Below are 20,878 nucleotides of genomic sequence, written 5' to 3' on the forward strand. Positions count from 1 at the left end.
GGTCAGTCCTGCTTAGAATTTTCTATGACCCATTAACACCAGTGAGCACTGGTCTGACGTATTGGATTGTCAATTATTCCTCCACCCAGACCTCTCTCTCACACACACACACACACACACACACGCACACACACACACACACACACACACGCACACGCACACACACACACACACACACACACACACACACAGATTTGTCACTATGTTGTAGCTCCCTAAGATCTTGTTTATGGACATTTGGTGGATAATTTTTTTTTATTTTTATTTTTTTTACATCTTTTCAATAAGCGTAAGGAGTCTCTTAAGGCATGCTAAGAAAACTTTAATAACACCCAACAAAAACCAACCTTATTGTGCCTGATTTTTTATTTCAAACCTGCTTTGTAAGATCAAGCTAAAGTGACTGATCAAGACTGCTTTTCACTGCCAAAACACAAAATCTTATCAAGTACTTTTGGTCTAGTTTTTTAGTACTATAGAAATAAGACAAAACTAACTTACGAGTTGCTTTTCTGAGCTTGTTTTAATACAGTTATTCTTTAATATTGATGACAAAGTTATGGTTTCATTGATTGATTATTTCACTTATAACATGGGGAAAATGCTTCATTATATGTGAAATCATCTGCCAGTGGAACTAGTACATTTTAAAATCAATATAATTAAGAAATTATTGCCTTAAAACAAGGTCAGAAAAGAAAATTGTAAGTTAGTTTGGTCTTATTAGCATACAAAGGTATTTGCACTATTTAACTAGACCAAAAATATACTTGGTAGGACTTTGTGGTTTTGCAGAGTTCTTATTGGAAACACACCTGTAACTAGTAGACAAGCAGACAGAGGTGCAGCACCTGAGCCCTCCCTAGCCCTCCAGATTAGCCAGGCATCATTCAGCAACACTCAAACCTCCATCGGTTCCCACAAAATACACATCAATCTTTTCATCCACTCTATGAGCTCTTTCTTTTTCTAATATTGGAGGAACACTCTGTTCAGTTTACATTATGCAACACAACATTAGAGGCCAAGAATCCCCATCAACATGTCCTGGTCCGGTGTTCTCCAGCCCCGGTTCGCACCAGCAGACATGCGAGAAGGCGATTTTAGATCCTCCCTCTGGTATGTGCAGTGTTTTCCACTCCCCATGTGCTGTAGATTAGTTTCTTTGTTCTCTGTGGTGCTGCCATAACACTGGCTCATTAATCACACTGTTACAGTAGCCTCTCATACCCTTCATCTGTCACCCCCTCCCTCTGTGGATGCCAGCTATTCCCGGGGTGTGAACCCTTCAGTGTAGCAGGCTGGAGGAGAAAGTGGGTCAGCAAAAATCAGACTGGAACCACCTGAAAGTACACAAAACCACTTTGTACTCCTCTGGTTACATGTGTGCGTGTTCAGGCTAAGCATATGCCATTAGATTTAAACCCTAAACCAGATACATTTCCTGTTTCATTGACATCATTTGTCTTTCATCTATGTTACACTAAGTTGAAACTGAGAATTTTAATATTTGATGAAAGTCAAACTTTGGTAGCAGAAAGGAGAAAGAAGTTGGATTCAATGAGTGTAACCAAACGAATTAACAAGTCTAGCATTAATGGTTGCAAAGAAATAAAATTTAATATCAACATTTTGAGATTATTTGTTTTGAAAATGAGAGCCTGACAAAAGAAACAGGTCTATGCAACTACAGCAGTCTCACCTCAAAGGATTAGAAACTAGATTGAATTTTTAAATTTCCACAGAAGTTGTACCTAGCCCAATTCTTCAGGGTTTTGCTGCTTCTTCCCTATGCTTTATTATTTTTCACTCCCTTTCTCACGTTCACACAAGGTATACTTGGTTCAGTGCTTCTACCCAGCAAAGATAAGCAGCTATAGGCGATAAAAGTGACTGGATTGGAAAACAATGACAAGGGATTAAACGTGTGAACTGCATTAAACAGAGTAGAAACCGTTCAGAACAGGTAAAATCTTCACGATCCATAATCAAAACCCTTCACGTTATTAGTGATGGAGTCAGACTTTCACCATGGAGGACTGCGGTCCTCTCAGATCCTGGTCGTTTGATCTGTTTCTGTATTTATATCGCTTTCCAACTGGCTCTGGATTAAATCCATCATGCACTCCCAGACTTTAAATGAGAGCAACATGCAGCCAGAGGTTTAGTTTCTCTACGCAGGAGGCCCGAAGTCCGAGGCTTCGTTCCTTCGCTGCCTTTGTTTCCAGCTCTCTGTTGTGCCCACAACCACACACACACACACACACACACACACACACACACACACACACACACACACACACACACACACACACACACACACACACACACACACGCATGCACGCACACACTCTAACACACAAGCCCCCGTCCCAAAAATATCCCTCACACGCTACTCTTTGGTTCCTCCTCCTCCACTGCCCCCCATCGCCGCCACCCTTTTCCGAGCCAATGGTGAATTAGCATTTTTCCACAGCTTTACTTTTGTCTTAGTTAACCCTCCACACACACGCACTCACGCACACACACCCTTTGCTATCCATTGGTATGTGGTCCATCATTAATGTGCAGCACAGCCTGGAGTGACCCTCAGAAACCAGCTCACTGCTGGGAAGCAGGGGGTTGCTTCACTTCTCATTAAGAACCAATAGATGCCCCCAACTCCTCTCCCCATTAATCGCATGCACTCATTAGCATGGCGCCTCTATTTGGGTCCTGCCATGCATTATCGGGTCAGCCAGGGGAAAGGACGCTTCTCTTTTTGTCGGAGCTGGCTTTTAGAGATGCAAACTACAGTACGCCACTCATTCAGGCCCCTCGCCGACCTCTCTTGCCCTTTCCGTGCCTCGCACCCTTCCCCCCTTTTCACCACCACCAGTGAGCACGGTTATTATAGTTAACAAACACAAACAAAACAACAAAAACTGAAATTGTGAAAACGTTTTTGTTGAATAAATAATTATTGGGGGAAAACTCTAACCAGAACCATGTCATGTTTGTTAAACTAATGAAAACATATTGAAATAATAGATATAAAACACTTTGTTTTTGTGTTTATTAATATATTTATTAGCCTTTTGAACTGATATAAAATAGCCATAACTGCCAGCTAAGCTAGGTTGGTAGAATCAACTCACTCACTCACTGTTTGGTTACCTAGCAACTCACTAATTCTTTGGTTACCTAGCAACTCACTAATTCTTTAGTTACCTAGCAACAACCTGTTAAGTTCCACAGCAGCAGCTTTGTGGGTCATAACTGCTTGAAAATGAACAACAATGGCTTGTAATGAAAACAGTGGATAAAACAAGAAAGGTAACACCACAAGTTTGGCAATATTTCAGATATTTAAAACAAAACAAACAAACAAGATCGATATAGGCTGATGTGAAACTCTTAAATTGTGATAAATTTTTCAGCCACATCATCCTGCCCTATATTGAATATTCATTACCTACAATACTATACTTTGACCTTTTTGAATTCTGCATCTAAAGTAAGTACTTGTTCCACAAGCAGATTATTTCACTCATAACAAAACATTTTCCCCATTTTAAAATAATCTGCTGGAGAAAATAGAACTTTTTCAGCAATATTAGGAAATTATTGACTTAAAACAAGAGGAAAAGCTACTTCTAAGTTTTGTTTTATTTCAAGTTTACTCAGATATTTGTACTAGAATCAAGACCAAAGTTACTTTGCAAGATTTAGCTTTTTTTCCAGTTTGTTGCTGCCACTTACGGTTGTTCCCACTCATATTGAGAAAGAATCATCTGCCTGAGTGAGCTCTGTGCCAGCCTGCAGCTGCCCTAAACATTGTTCCTCGCCTCGTATCAGGAGGGTTCAGTCGATAGACCACCAGGCTCTCAGCTAAGTCAGTTTTCTGTCTGCCACCCAGACTGTGCTGGACTCAGCCTCTCACCTGACAAACCCAGTGCTGCTCTCCTTACCCCCTTTTTGTAAAAAGGTTTAGCTAAACCCATGATAATCAGCAAAGGATGAGGCATTTGGAAAAATCTGCTAACGACGTTAGCACATGTGAAAAACTTAATGCACTGAAACACAAATGAAACATAATTATATTCAATAATTTTCCAGTGACGGTCTGGATTAGAGTGTAAATCGCCCCGTCGCAGTACGGAAAGTATAATTCCTGAAGCTGGTTTTATTTCAGCATCAAAACATAACCCAACACACTCGATACCACTGAAACATCTGCACTTAATGCTTTGTTCTTTGTTGCTGTCTGGATGCTGAAGTTTCATGTTTTATATTTGGGTAGTTTTTCAAATCATTTGAAAAAACATGTCACTTCGAGGGAGATTCAACTTCCCGACAAAGACGAAACTGTGTGGTGAGACAATCAAACTGAGCTGGGCTAAAGGCTGTCAGAGAAAACTGAGTGCAAACAGAGTGGTTTGAAAGTTGAACTCTGGAGTTTCCCTTGATCCTCTACAATCATCTGACATTTTAACTTTTCCTTACAGAAAAGTGAAGAAACATCACTTTTAGTGCTGTAGCTTAGTGCTAACTGTAGCACTGAGCTACAGCTAGCTTGGTGCTAAATCCACCGCTAATGACATTCTTGACCAAATCCAAGTCCAACATAAATTAGAATGATTCATTTAAAAAAATATCATCCACGTTTTGATCTATTTTGGCTTTTCAATGTTTTAAATGTAGCTTTGACATTTTTTAAAATCTTATCTTAAAGGAAATTATCTCTTTTTCAATTGCTTACTAAAATACGTTACTAAAATTCATATTGAAAACACTTTTTGGTTTATGAAACAATTAAAATCTTGACTTGTGATGAGGACAAGGAATCCTCATCACAAATTAACAGCATAAAGCTCTAGTGGAGTCGACGTCCAGACCATGAAGATGACTGCAGCTCTTGTTTTTCTCAAAGTTTTCCTCGTTGGAAAATGTTTTTTCTTATTTTTTAGCTGCTGCCATTTACTAATTAATTGTATTACAAAACTACAGCATGGTCTGCTTGTATAAGTTATTTTTTCTAACAGATTTTTAGAAGAAAATTGGTTTCTGGTAAGAATGCTGGTCAGAACCAGAGCAGAATTTATAACGCCTGAATGCTGTCAAACTAAAGCTTTTTAAAAATTATTTACATTTCTTTAATGTAATTATTCACTTTTGATGAATTACAATCAGACTGGGTTCACCACATAACCCTTATAAGTATCTAGGTGAGTACTGGTCAGTTAGGTTGTCAGATCACTGCCTCTTTTGGAAACATTTGCCTTTTTCTTCATGATTTTTAAAAATATTGCTTGACTTCAAACAGGAAAATGTTTAAAACTATCACAGCCTGAAAGGAAAATGTTAAAAATTATAACATAGTCTTTCATTTGGTGTCATATTTAGAATTTCGTTTATTTCCCACCAATTTCTATGTGACATCGAAAAGTCAATCACTTAAGTTTCTGAGGGTTTTCAAGTTTTTTTCAGTAAAAGTGGAACTGATGAGTTCAGCGGGACCAGGACCAGTGAAGTAATGGTCAGTTAAACCATAACAATGAGTTGAAAAGCAGCAAGGCACAACAACCACATTAACGTTGTGGAACTGCACCGTTTGGGCATAACATCCCATTTGCTTTGCTAAAATGAGCCTTTGTGTTTGAGAAACTTGACTCTAGGATGAAGGTAAGGTCAGGCGCTCTTTCTGAGCGCCTGACCTTACCTAGAGCGTCTCTAGCTGATGATGAGGATATTTGGTACCGAGAAGGTTCTGGTTCATGTAATGGTGAAGGAACAAAGATATTTGGTTTATTAGTGAAGCGGTTTCTACTAGAGGTGTGCCGATCGATCGGTCACCGATCATAATCGGGCCGATTTCCGTGAAAAAGTGTATGATCGGTGATCGCCAATCATTGGCTCTTGTTGCCAATACCAATCACCTGCATCTCATTTCTCAGCCTGCCTGTGCAGCTGGTCTCCTCTTTCCTTCACACTGCACAAACGCGCAGCAACAAATCCTAACCGATGTGGAACTATAACGCACTGAGTGAATGGGGTAGTTTGCGTGTTGCGGTGGAAAATTAAAGCACGTGGGGTGAAGCACGTCAAAATGCATCAACACAATGAAGCTAATACGACGTAAAAACAATGACATACTTGACGGAGTTTGGCTACATCGAGGCTCACTGCAGTAAAAAAGACATATGGAGGATCAGATAGCAGGTAAAGCAGCGCACAGCTACAAACACTCACCCGGATTAGCATGACGGTCACAAAGCTAAACAAATAACCCGCAAAATTATTTAAGTTTTCGAGCTGCAATGTAAGACGCTGGTTCTGCTCTCGCTGTTGAATCGCTGCTAAGCTACAGGTAGTAATATTTCACAGACGGAGCGCCGCTTCTGCTATACCTGGTAGTGACTCTCACACCGAACCTCTGCTTAAAGCTGCAGCATCTAACTTAAAAAAATACATTTTACATACCTATTAAAACTTTCGCTGTCCTGAGACGGATAATCTCTAAAAAAAATAATCGCTCTCCTCCCTGCTCTGCATAATTACTCTGCTCAGTCAGAAACAGCCACTCAGAACTAGCAGTAATCAGCTAGCCGCCATGCTAACAGGAAGTTTTCATTCAGTAACTCTGGATTGTTTATTGTAATGGATCCTCTATTTGCCTTTGAATGTTAAGTTTTATACTTGAATTTTTTTGGCAATGTTGAGAGGTTTTATTTTGGCTCTTTGCATTATTTAGCCTCTTCAGAGCCTCCATATGTTATCAGTCTGTTAAAGATAGTATTACCAATAGCAGGACAATTTGCATTTCTAAAAATTGCAAACTATTAAATTGTCTTTTTTATTGGTGCATCTCATAAAATCCAAATAGAGCATAGAATTTTATGGTTTTAAAATGTCAAAATCTAAAAGGATATGAATACTTTCGCTTGGCACAGTAAACCTATCGAATAAACAACTTTCAGATCTTTGAAAATGTTTTTTTAAAAATTGTAGATGCTTTTCATTCAGTTATGGACAAAGCAAACTTTTACAAATAAACTGTGCTATTTTATTTGTTTAATCTCATTGTTACCATTATTTATGCTCACTTGCACTTTATTAACTAGCGAATACCTTCCATACAAACGCCTCCCCGGGAACATCATATTTCAATACAATTGTCATCCACAAAAGGATCCCCGCTCCCCAACGCCGCCCAGCGAAAACCCAACACTGCTTCTCAGAAAACTGTGACAAACCGCTCATTCATTTCTGGCTTCTTTGCCATGCATCTTTTCTCTTCAGGTGTCAGGGAGTCCTATTGTCTTCACCCAAGCTACCCCTAAACGCCACCCACTGCAGCCCAGAGCTGACATGGCTGACCTTGGTGTCAACCCCCAAACCTCCCACCCCCACCCACTGCCCCTTTAGTGAAGCCGTGGAGCTCCACTCGCAGTTTGATACGTCTTGTGTTTGTAAGAGAATTACTCTATGCAACTTTTATTTAATAAATTTTTTACATATTTGTTAAAACTGTCACCATGTACTGACAATTTAATATGAGACTAATGATATGTGAAAACATCAATCTCCTCCCTGAGCTTTTATAGCTATCTGAAGAAATGCATGGCTTCAACAGCCAATCAGAGCCAGGAGGAGGGTCTTAGCGCTGTTAATCAACCTTGTGAATGCGCTGCTAAATGTGCTAATAGCAGAGAAGCAACTCACCACCGTCATCAGTGGCTATGCTAACTAGCCTTAACATTCACAAACTCTTCTTCATTCTGCTTTGTTTCCATCTCTGTGCCACAATCCGCAGAGGTCTCCTGCCATCCCTAAAAAAAATAAAATAACGCCCTGGGCGTTTGCCCATACTGCACGTGTCAGAAACCACAACTGTCTACAGTTAATTGCTATGTTTAATGGTGCAAACAACGTTCAACTGTGAACACTGTACAAGGCGCAATAAGCAAGAAGTAACCAAGCAGGATGAGACTGTTCTCATCCTCCCTCCCGCTCCAATGTCTGTCACCATGACAGGTGACGAAAACAAAGAACAATGAGCAATGAACATGCTCTGCGTTCTTACGTTCTTGTTTTATTTATTTGCCAATTATATATATATATAATATATATATATATATATATATATATATATATATATATAAAATAATAACTGCAGTGTACGCATGCAGTGAGACTTCAGTCCTATCACTCTTAGTAAAGATCCGTCCAGAAGAATCGGATCGTTCCTGAATGTCATATCACTATATTGCACTTTGGTCGTAGCGTTGTCCCATATCTGCGACACCTCAGTCAATACCTCCGCACAATAATTCAGCGAATGAGTGACACCTTTTTTCATCGCAGATGCAACATGTGTCTCAGTCAATACAGCTAGCTTTGCTAGCATCACGTCCACAGCTCTTACCTTTCTTTAACCTTTCCTTCCAAGTGACGCTAAAAGTTGGACGAAGTCCCCACCGTCTGTGAAAGCGAAGCGTTGCTGATTTTACATGTTGCCATATCTATGATTTATGCAGCGCTATTATATTACTGACGATTAGACAGACATCTTCTGCCGCTCAGAGGAAACCACTGCGCATGTCTTGGAGCTTCGCGTGCGAGTAAAGGTGGAGGCGATGGGTGACAACAGACACTAAGTCACGTTATTGCTTGGATTTTACGGCGCCGCCTTAAATCCCTGAACTTCATATTTTAACGGAAGAAAAGAGCAACGCGACTTGGATGTAACGAGCAACGCGACACTTTTGTAGAAATGTAGTGAAGTAGAAAGTACAGATACTTACTGTAAAATGTAGTGGAGTAAAAGTAGAAAGTATCCATTATTATATCTACTTAAGTAAAGTACAGATACACGAAAATTGTACTTAAGTACAATAATGAAGTACTTGTACTTCGTTACTTCCCACCACTGGTAAAGACACAGTGCACGTTGAATGTAACCTAACAATCAGAACATAATTTAAACAGCTCGTTTTCCATTAACTTATTGCCACAAAAACATCTGGGTGGGTTTTTTAAGCACTTGGGCTGCTTTCAGAAGCAGTTAAGAGTTAAATGGAAGTACAAAAACTAGCTAAATACGTGTATAACTTTTACTGCGACGCTTATTTTTGTTGATACTTTTACTTTAGTGCTGCTTCTAGTTACGCCAATCGAGCAGGGGGGCTGTGTCACATCCCCAATCAGTGATGTAAAGCAGAACTACTGAAGGAGAAGGGTGGGGGGCTTTGATTAATGCAAGCGAGTGTTTGTCTGAGAGATGAAAGGAGAGAGGGCGGGGGAGCAATGGCGCTGGTGTGGAAAAGGGAAAAGGAGAAGTATCTGGGGCATGAGAAGGTTCTCAACGCACACCAGAGTCTGTTCAGTGTCCAGTCGAGGAGATCTGGGGGAAATATTTCACAGCTGACAGGTGTGTGATGTGTGTGTTTGTGTGAGGATAGAGTGAGGGGGAAGGCGGGCAATGAGGGGCAGGAACTGATGAAGTGTTGCAGGAGCGTGTGTGTGTGTGTGTGTGTGTGTGTGTGTGTGTGTGTGTGTGTGTGTCGACAGGGGAGCGTTGGAAATACGTTATGTAACCTCCTCTCTGGGGGAAGAAGAGAGCCATGGGTCAGAGCGAGGAGGGAGAGGAGGAGAGGAATTTCATGATTAAGGGGAAAAACGATAACTTTCCTAATTATGTTTTCTGAGGTCAGAGATATTATTCAGCATATCTGCATTCCAGAGGCCTGAAGTACAAAGTTTTAGTTTACAATTGATCACATTTCAAACACAAACTTCAGAGGATTTACTTGGGATTTTATATGATTGAGCAACGCAAAGTAGAAACGAGTTGTGAAGATGAACATCATTCTGAAAAGTGCGGCCTGCATTTATAAACAAGCTGCTAACTCAGTGCTAGAACCACTGTCTGCTGAAATTGCAGCTTTATGAATTTTGATTTTGTTTTACTTTGTGTTAGGATTTATTGTCTTTGCTTTTCATTCCTCAAGATGTTTTTTTAGTTTAGTTTAGTTCAAACGTATTCACATTCAAACAGATATATAATTAACTAGATCATTATTTGTTTGAAAAGGCATTAGGCAAAATTATATTTAAAAAAATTATATAAATTATATTATTGTTATGTAGACCAAAATTGTCGACTCAAACAAAAAAACAACAAAAATCAAGCAAATAAAGTAGCGTAAATTTTGTTGTCTTTATTTTAAATCCAAAACTTGAAGTGGCTATTTATGACGGCGTACTATGGCCATTGTGAATAATAATAATTATAATAATGAAATAAAAGGCAGAGTAAATCTTCACCAATAACTTCAAAAGTTTTGTGATTAATTTAAAAAAATTGCTAGAATTATTTTCCGAGTTTCAAAATGAAAATAATTTTTTGTTTTTGGCAGAAATGTAGTCCTTTATTCTGTACAATGACTAATACACCAGGGCATATTTTGCACCTTTGCTGTATTAAAAAAAGGCATCTAGTTTCAGTTTCTTTTGGTCTTGATCGAACAAACTGTACTTTCAGTCACAAGAACAGAATTTGGGTCACTTTCTTTCAAAACGCCTGGTATATTTACCCAGGTTTAATAAAAAGCAAATAAAATCTGACTTTGGTGCAGCAAATTTGGCTTTTCAGGTTAAGTCTCTGGATAAATTTGGTTTGATCTTAAAAAGATGAATAATTTGTACAAAAATCATGTATTAAAATTCCATCTGCATCTGTTGGCCAAATTCATAAAATTTTTGCTTTGCAGTTAGGGGCCACACAAAATCACTGTAAGGGCCACTAAAGGCCCACAGGCCGCAGTTTGGACACCCCCAGCCTAGCCAAACAGATTTTCCCACTTCGTATGAAATTAAAGTGTCACGCTGTGACCTTGAGAGGCTGATCGTATTCAAATCTCATATGCAAAAGAAGTAACACTGGCAAAACTGTTCATCAGCCGCATTTAAAAGGTTTCTGCTTTCGCTTTCCGTCTTCACTTTCAGTAAAAGTTACGTTGGAATAAGTTACTGTGCAACGTGTTTCACTTTGGAGATGAATTATTCACCCCTCCGAGAAAAAACTGTTTCATATTTAGAGCCTTCAACTGAATCCAGATCCTTGAATGGATTAAAAAAAAACTCCATATCTGTTCAGTAAATACGACATGACAACATTTCAAAAACAAACCCGATCGCAGCCTGGGCCTCATAAACTCCAAGCACATGAGGTTTCTGTGAGGAAAGTGAGACGCGCTCGGCCCAAAGCGGCTCGCTGTGATGTAAACGCGCAGAGTTGCTATGAATATACGGAGCAAACTCCAGGGATGGAAGTGCGGTCTGACTGTTGGACCGCAGTTTGTTGCCCGAATCGAAATGCAGTTTGGTGTTGAGTAACTGTTCTTGGGTGGTGTCGCATTAGTGAGGGATGTGTAATGTAACGTCTCATCCCCCAAGGTCGAAGCAACAGCGCACAGCAATAACGAAACCACATGATGTCATTTCGGTTTTATTATATGAACTCTTATTTTATCCCTTTTGGATTCAAACGACTTTATTCTTCTGACGTTTTTCCCCAAAACTGAGCACAAAACATGTGCGGCGGTTTGAGTTACACAAACATTATAGTATAACGTCCACATAATCATTCATGGACCTTTACAGGCAGTAAATTCATACTGCCCTCTTATTTTAGTTTACAACTAGAAACTAATACCAGAAACATGAGGGGGAAAAAATTAAACTTACCCTCATTCAGTTTATGAAGACATAATAATCTGTTTTTAACCAGTTTCTAAAATGATTCATATCAAACTTTAAAGTGTTAAAACACAGAACAGATTCCACATTGGTAAAGTAATTGAGAATAAACTTTAAAATGTTTTTATTAGTTTAGTGAATTAGAACCAAAATATAGTAAAGATCACCAGAACCAGATATGGAGAAGCAGCATTCAGCTTCTATGCTCCACAAATCTGGAGCAAACTTCCAGAAAACTGCAAAACTGCCGAAACACTGACTTCATTTAAGTCAATGTTAAAAATCCACCTGTATAGAGTTGCTTTTGATTGATAGTAACTGAAATATCGATCAATATAATTGATGTGTGTTTGATTATGGATATTCTTTGTGATTTTGAAGATGGGGTTTGACAAAATGTAACATTTGTTGCTTATTTGATGGCGACTGTGTAATGTTTTTATCAAGTGAAGCACTTTGTTACTGGAATGTGCTGCACAGATTAGCTTAAAGGTGAAACCACGCTGGAGAAGCTTTGACCTCCCATAATTCAGCAGCATAACAGGTTCGCTTTCATACTGCAATGTGTCAAACGAACTAAAGACATTGCAAAGCCTGTTTGTTCCCTTCCTTGCCTTTGGAAGGAGCAAACTCCAGGGATCGCCCTGACCAAGAACCACTGAAGGAAATCAAACCAAAGCCTCTGAAGAAGACACTGAAAATGTAAATCTAAACAAAAATGGAGTAGCGTCAGATTTTAGTGGTTGTAGCATTTCTCTTTTGTCTTTGACAAAAAACTACAAGCCATTTCTCCTGCTAGTGCTAGGCTAGCATGTTTGATTTGGTATTTACCCAGAATACCATGTGCTGCAGTCGACTCCTTGCTTCTGGAGCGTTGTTTGGTCCGCTTGGCGTTCACATTTGCATTCGAACCGCACCAGAGTTCACTTCAACCAAACCAAGACCCAGGTTTGTAGCTTCTTTGGTTTACATCTGAGTTTTTTCACTCCTCCAAAAAACGAACCAGACAAATAAACTAGAGTTTGAATAAGGCTTACTAAACATGGCTGGTGAGAATGAACCCAATCTGCTATAAAATTGGATTTAAAATCATGTTAAATCTTGTCTTTATATTTAAAACCCAAGAAGTGACTGAAGTTGTACTTTTTATTTAGCATAACTGAGTGATATAAGTTGGTTATTGTTGGCTAACAATTAAAAATAAAGTTTCATTAAGGTCCAAGTGGTTCAAAACTACTTTTGTAAATCATTTAGTAACATTTAAACACAATACCCAGAAAGAAAATGGAGTTTGGTAAATTTAAAGACTCATGACACAGAGTTTCATCAGTTTGAGAAGAGCACCCAAAAGTTATACTCAAGTACTACTTCAACATAATTTTGCTCAAGTAAAAGTATCAAGAAATTACTCAAGTAAGAGTAAAAAAAGAATTTGGTAAAAAGTCTACTCGGGTATTGAGTACTTGAGAAGACTTTGATCAAATTATCGATCATTTAAGATTTTAAAATTACATCATCAGAAATGTTGGTATTTTAAGGACAAAAATTATAATTCCTATAACAAGAAATAAAGTTTAAAATTGAAAGTTTCTTTCAATAAAAAATGTATGAAACTGTAAGAAACCGCAGGTGTCTGTCTGGTGAGTCTTTGGTTAAATTATGTTTGTTTTTCATGCAGTTTGTAGAAAATCCTGAATTTTTACTCAAGAGTAAAAATACTTCATAATAAAATTACTCAAGTAAAAGTAAAGAGAAAAAATTATTTTAAAGTTACATTTTTCAAAAAAGTTACTCAAGTAAATGTAACTGAGTAACTAGTTACTATCCAACTCTACTAAGCTCTAAAATCCACTGGAGATGATTGAATAGACAGAATGAAATGAGAAGAAATCACCTCCAATTTCCTGTTCTCATTCAAAAACCATCAACCTGCCTCCCCCAAGTCCTCAGCGGTCCGCTTGGCTTTATTAAAAACGCCAGAATAGAAGAGAAGGATGTAGGAAGAGCAGGAGGAAGAGGAGGGGCTGGCTCTCTTCAGCCTCATCAGCGTGTTTATGCTGTAACAGGAGGGGAGTGTAGAGGTTGGACTTCATCGCGCTCAGAGCCGTGCTCCGCGGCCCATAATTAATGATCTCTGATGGAGGTGGGGCCGGACAATGGGAGCCTTTCAGTGGGGCTGTGGGACCCTCATTCAGGACCCGAACCGGCCCGTCATGCAGGCACATTGTGGCCCGCCGTAACTTCTGCCAGCTGGGGAGGAGAGGGGACCATCAAGCTAGCAGGGGACGGAGACACTGAGGCCCCAGGCTGTTCAGAGACAGAGCTGGGCGGTACCCAGTCACTCAGTTACTGGAGTAACTTTCTGGAAAAATTTACTTTTGGGAGTATTTTTACTTTTACTCGAGTAAAATGTCTGGATTTTCTACCCACTGAATGGAAAAACAAACATGTTTTAACCAAAAACTCACCATAAACAGACACACGCCTGCAGTTTCTGTTAACGTTTCATCAGTTTTTATTGGGCGAAACACATTTGGAAACATTTTGTTATTTTTGTTACTTATCTGAATTATTGTCTGTTTCATCCTTAAAATACCAAAATTTCCACTTAACTTCAAATGTGGTCCTTCTGATGAAGTAATTTTTAAATATTAAATGATTAATTTGATCAGTTACTCAGTACTTGAATAAACTTTTTACCAAATACATTTTTACTCTTGAGTAATTTCTTATCTACTTTTTACTTTTAATTGAGTAAAAGTAGTAGTTCTACTCTTAAGTACAATTTTTGGCTACTTTACTCACCTCCCTCTTTCCATTTATCACATTTTTCCTCTTTGAAATTGTCAGCCCATTTCCTTTTCATCCTTCTGTTGATTTGTCAAAATGGATATTTTGTACTTGTGTGTATTTTTGGTACTCTACCCACCTCTGTTCATAGATTACTGATTAAAACAGCAGAAAATGAAGGCATGAATTAGATTCTCCAAATATTTATTATTTAAAATAACATTTTTCATCACTTTACTCCTGATAAAACATCTTCAGCTCCATAATTGGAGCAAAATATTGAAAAATACATATTTTAAAAAGATATTTTTTTAATTTTTTAAAATGCATATTTTTTAATATATATATTTTATATATATTAAAGAGCTGAACATTCTTTGACACTCATGTTGGTCCTTTTATGTTTTTGGTTGAAACACTGGGGGTCAGTGTTTCTCCGAGTAACACGACCCACTGCTCTCTCTAAACCAGACAGACTCTCCGTTTGTCACTGCAGGCCAAAACCTCCAGGCATGTCCTGGAAACGAGGCCTCTCCCCCTGTGGTGCTCAAAGTACCCCAACTTTTAATGTCCTTTTCCAAAACATCACTCTTTCATTCTGTTGCTTTTCTAACATAATCTTAAACACCTCAACCGATCAGCCTTTTTCACTCTCAGAAGTTATAAATTGTTGCTGTGCATGAAAGAAAATACACATGTATCTGTGTCTGGGTGTGTTTCTGGACACAAGTGTACATTTAATCCTGGACAAGCAAGTCCATGCATGCCTGTTTGTGTGTAACAATAACTGCACCCTCTGTGGCCCCGTCTATATTTAGACTGACCAGTTTATGACATCCATCCAGGCCTAATCTCACCCTGGCTGCTTCACTGGCAAATGTCAAGGATGCAGGTTAAGTACCGCAAGAGCAAAGAGTTTCTTTCACTTCTAAGACCATGTCTGTAAGTCAAAGTTTATGTTGTGTTACAGCATGCTACATCATTTGCTGTTATACATCAGTGACATGCTGCGTCATCTCATCATAGTTTACTTTTTAAAAAAGGAAATGCAAATACAGATTACTCATTGATCAACAAGTGTGGCTTCCAGCAGAAAGGCAACATTTTTCTGCTGTAGAGCTTAAGGTGTGTTAACACACCCACAGTAAGGATCACATAAGGAATGTTACAGCTTATATCAATCTGGGGAGGGTTATAAGGACATTTCCAACTTTAAAGTCCATCATTCTGCAGTGGAAAACATCTTAAGGTCCATTCACACCAACCCTGTTTAATCCACTTTAATCAAACTAGTTTATTTGCCTCGACCAGGCACGTCAAACTAATTTTCATTTTGCTCTTTATCAAAAATCTGACTGTTCTTAAAGGGCCAGAATGTATTAATAAAACCCATTAAAATGTTAAAATATCAATAAATAGCTGTTTCAGCATTCAATGAGTGTTTCTTAAAATTAAATATTGAATGTCTTTTCATACTGATCAGTCCATCCAGATTTTTGTGATTGTTTTTGTGTTTATTGCAATCAAAATTTAGAAATATTTGTAAGGAATTTCACGCTAATGTATGACATTAAATTTGTCTTTTTATTAATTGCTGTATTGATCAAGGACTATAACTTAACATCAAGTAAGACTGAGGCAGCAGTTGAGCTTTTGGTTTAAAACGCAACATTTTTAACCAATTCTTAAAAAGAATTGCAGTAAATTCAGAAAAAAAAATATGATTTGTTGTTTCTTTGTGAATTTTGCAGATTTGTGAAAAACTGGAGGGGCTTATTGATGTAATTTGGAGTCTAGAGGGCCACATTAAAAAACCTACGGTGGTCCAAATTTGGCCCCCGGGCCTCCATTTTGACACATGTGGCTTAGAAAGTCTGGTTCGTTTGGGGAGCTGTGATACGCAATCAAACTCTAGTCCGTCTACAAACCTGAGTGAACTCTAGTGGGGTTTGAACGCTGAGTGTACCAGCGATCGCGCCAAAAGCTGGAAGCAGACTACAGCGCAAGGCATTCTGGGTAAATACAACCAAAACAAACATGAGAGTTTAGTGCTAAAGGGAGAAATAGTTTGTGGGTTGTTTTTTTTTTTTTTTTTTTTACCAACAACTAAAGAGAAATCCTACAACTGCTAAAATATGACCCTACTCCATTTTTGTTTACATTTCATGACAAAAGCCATTGCCCTCAATGTCGTCTTCTGTGGTTTTTGGTGCAGCGCCACCACAAGAGGAGGTTCATTTGACACAGTGCAGCGTGAAAACAAATCGCAGCAGCTGAAAATATTACAAATGTTACTATTTTGTTCCCCAATTGAACCGAGTCTACCGGGCAATCAGGTGTGAAAACATCTAAGACAGCAGCCAATCTTCTCCAGAGTTAAGATATCCCCAAAAGGTCAGATAGTGCAATGCAATACATGACCCTAGAGACCTCAGTTAGCATGTTCAATGATAAATCTGGTGACAACCAATAGAACATGTCTTGTTACCTTCTGTCTGACAGGAAATGAACCACAGACATGCTGTTGAGACCAAAGTACAGATATTAGGCCACCATGTTCAGCAGAAACCAAACACAGCATAACATCAAACGCCTCCTACCAACTACCAAGCACGGTAGTGGAGGGTTGATGATGTGGACTTGTTTTGCATTTGTAACCATCAGAGAGCCAAAGTCCAAAGCTTGGCCCAAAGTATGCTACAAACAGCTGCAAATTAACAAGAGAATGGCTGAAAAATGGAAGAGTATTGCTGTGGCCCAGTCAAAGTTCAGATCTGAACCTGAGTAAAATGATATGGCTCCATCTTCAGAAAGCAGCGGCATTGTGGAAGGAGAGGGCTCAGGTACTGGCCTGGGGTAATTGGGAGAAGTGAAGGGTTGGAGTGATCTCTAAAGCAGTCAAATCCCCTAAAAAGTGATTGAACACTTGAGAAAAATTTTAAAACAGGAAGTAAATCTACAAAAGGTTACATCGCTTTATGTTGGACATCTTCTATGGAAATGGAAACGTATGACATTGCTTTACTTGACTACCATTTGCTTAGATTGAGAATATTCCCATCCTGCCATCATTAATCTATTTGGGTCCAGCGGATGGGAGGTACCAGACCTGGCAGGGGGACCAAGGTGGGACCTGGAGCCCCTTAATCTGTCTTTAGGAAGCTCTAATCCCATTACCGCGTTGGGGCGCAGGAGCCCCAGGACCCTGTAGCTCACTGCCCTCAGCCTGGCAACAGAACTCACTGATGGCCTTTGAAGCTGCAGTTGACCTGAGGGGACCCATGTCTGATTTCCTGCGGGCGTGACAGCGATGGTAGCAGCTGCGTTTAAAGATTGGTGTTTATCTTAGCGGTAGCAGAGCAGATACTGATCTTAGGAGACAGTTTCAGCTCATCAAATTACAAAACTGTCGAGGGTTGTCACATCTGGCAAAGTAACTTGTTTTATTTTTGAGTTAAAACATTTACTATTAAGAGCAAATGTAGCCAGGAGTTAAAATTACTATAATACACTATGTAATCCTGTGATAACACAATTACTATGCTAGCCTTTGTTATTCTACGCAATCTTGTTCTATTAGCTTTACAGTACCATGTTATCATACATCATGCAATAGTACATTATGTTATGCTATGCTATACTACGCTGTACTACACCACACTAAGCATACTCTACTACACTATAGGGTACTGCCCTGTACTTTACTATACAACACTACAGTACGGTGTTAAACCCCACTGTTTAACACCGTACTTGTACTTTACTATACTATACTGCATTATACTATTCTGTACAATACAAGACTGTGATATCCTATTCTACACTATACTGTATGATATACTACCACAGTGCACTATACTACACTATACAATGATACATAACACTATACTATGCTGCACTGAACTACGCAATAGTATAATATACTATGGTGTATGGTATACTAGTAGCAGTGGTAGTAGTAGTATATTATATACCGCATAGTAGACTTCACTATACTTTGCAGTACAATACAGCATAGTATGGTATAGCGTAGTATAATTGAGTATAACATAATATGGTAAAATATAGTATGGTATAATGTGGTATAGTGTGGTGTAATATAGCGCAAAATAGTACAGTTGAGTGGATCATAGTGTAACATGATACAGTGTAGTATAGTATGGTAGTAGTTTGGTGTAGTAGAATATAGTATGGCATAGCATATTGTAGTATGGTATAGTGCAGTATAGTGGCACATTGTAGTATAGCACTACACCACACTATAGCAATGGTATATTATGGTGTGGTGTAATATAGTATAGTGTAATGTGCTATGGTATAGTATGGGGTAGTGCAGCACAGCAGCACATCATGGTATAATATAGTGTAGTATGGTATATAGTATGCCATGTTGGTATGTGGAACTAAATAAAACTAATTTTTAGTGGTTTTACTATTAGAACTGCAGTTCTACGAAGCTTTTCTTTTCCAGTGTTCATTCCTGCCAAAAGGCCTGGTTGTTTTTATAGGAAATAATCATCTCAACATATCCTGTATGCAGCCCATTGTAGTCTGGTGTTTCTGTTTCCACTTTCATTCACCCTGTACCCACATTGACATTTGAGTTTCCTGTGCTGTGGTGCAAGTGTGTGTGTGTGTGTGTGTTTTATATATACATGTATAAATGAAGTTGTTGTCCTGTTTTTTTTTCTCCATAATAATATGCAATTTCAGCTATATCTCAGAAAGACTTTCTTTCTGTTTTCCAGCAGTTTCTCAGTTTCCTCTTTTGTGGTGCGGCTCTCGTTTTAAATTCCTGGATGGGTCCATGGAGCGCGCCGACGTGCACCAGCCTGTCGGTCCGTGATGCACTGAGAAACATTTGTGGTCGCACCGAATGTGTGGCTGCATGCCTGTCTGCTGGTATAACCTTACTGTAAGTGAGTGCCAGCACACAAGTCTGTTTACGTGAGGATGATCTGTCAGGGGACGGAAGGCTGTCTTGTGGGTAACAAGTCTCAACCCATCTGTGTGTCTGGGGGTGCTTGACCAGCGACTGTATCTGGCAGTTCTCAGGGAACAAATGTTTGCTGTTTGGGTTAATGGGTTCAGCGAGGACAGATTAAAGTTTATATATTCTGTGAGTAGTGATGGACTTTGACCTGGACCTTCAGAGACACATAAAGACGGTTACAAAGTTGGTCTTGTATCGCTTGAAGAACATTTCCGGGACTAGTAGATGAATGTCTCAGCAACACCTGGAGAAACTCATTCATACGTTTATCTTTAGTTGCATTAATTACTGCAACAGTGTCTTCACAGGTCTGCCTAAAAAAAATCAAACCTCCACCTGCAGCTGATCCAGAACGCTGCTGCTGGCGTTCTGACTAAACCCAGAAAGATGGACCAGAACCAGGAGACCATTCAGCTTCTATGCACCACACATCTGGAACAAAATTCCAGAAAACTGCAAAACTGCTGAAATACCAAGTTCCTTTAAATCTAGACTAAAATCTTGTCATTTTAGAGTTGCTTTTGTAGCGCAGTAAATGAAACATTTAAGCAAATCTTGCTGGACGATAAATTGTCCCAAAAGTTATTGCGATAAATGATAATATTGTTTTGAGACCATTTTCAAATGATATAACGTTAATGGCAAAATAATCCAAGAGCACATTCTCAAATTTTTATCACTGAAACTGAAAGACATTTTAAATATCCAAAATAAATGAACAAAACAAGAGAAACAACAAATAAAATTGATTATGAAGTCGTTGTAAACAAACTTGTCTTTAAAAAAAAGGTTTAGTTGAGACCAAAACACCAGACTGAAGACTTTTGTCATCGAGTTTTTGGTAGAAAAAAGAAAGAAAAGTTAGAAATGATAAATTATGCAAATGGAAATTATTGAGTTTGTTTTAATTTATCGTGCGATTGATTGATTTATTGATTATTATGACAGGCCTAGAAACATTGACTAACATTTTGATGTTTCAGTTATTGATTGAAACATTACTGAAATGTTGAAAAGTGCTTTACAAATAAACTCAATTGTTTGATTGATTGATACTTGTTCAGTGTGTGTTGCCTAACTGGGGGTCAATTGGGGGTCAAACAGTGATAAAATTTTAATTATGTCTCACTTCAGACCCATAATGACCTCTCTTACTCCTGCATTACAACTCTTCCTCCTCCTCCTCCTCCTCCAGCTGAAGGATGGCATCACACCCTGCTTTTCGTATGAATGCACCAGGCTAAATCTGTGCGCGTGTAGGGTTACAGACGGAGCTCTGGCTTTCTCGATTCTAACTTTAGAGTGTTGTGTACATGTGTTGCTTGTGTTTTGCAACCACAGATGCACAGGCTG

At 38.8% G+C, this 20,878-nt stretch overlaps 1 long non-coding RNA gene across 1 annotated transcript in view; it reads left to right on the top strand.

The window, feature by feature from the left end:
• The window catches only part of LOC145555063 (uncharacterized), a 64,341-nt gene extending 43,779 nt beyond the window's left edge, over positions 1-20,562 (top strand). The window contains exons 2-3 of the long non-coding RNA XR_014091131.1: positions 19,281-19,447; positions 19,834-20,562. This is a non-coding gene — a long non-coding RNA (uncharacterized LOC145555063). The remainder of the gene's footprint in view (positions 1-19,280; positions 19,448-19,833) is intronic.
• The last annotated feature ends 316 nt before the right edge of the window (positions 20,563-20,878 follow it).

Source organism: Poecilia reticulata, chromosome 15 (assembly GCF_904066995.2).
Source record: "Poecilia reticulata chromosome 15, P_reticulata-male-v2, whole genome shotgun sequence".
Classification (NCBI taxonomy): Eukaryota; Metazoa; Chordata; class Actinopteri; order Cyprinodontiformes; family Poeciliidae; genus Poecilia; species Poecilia reticulata.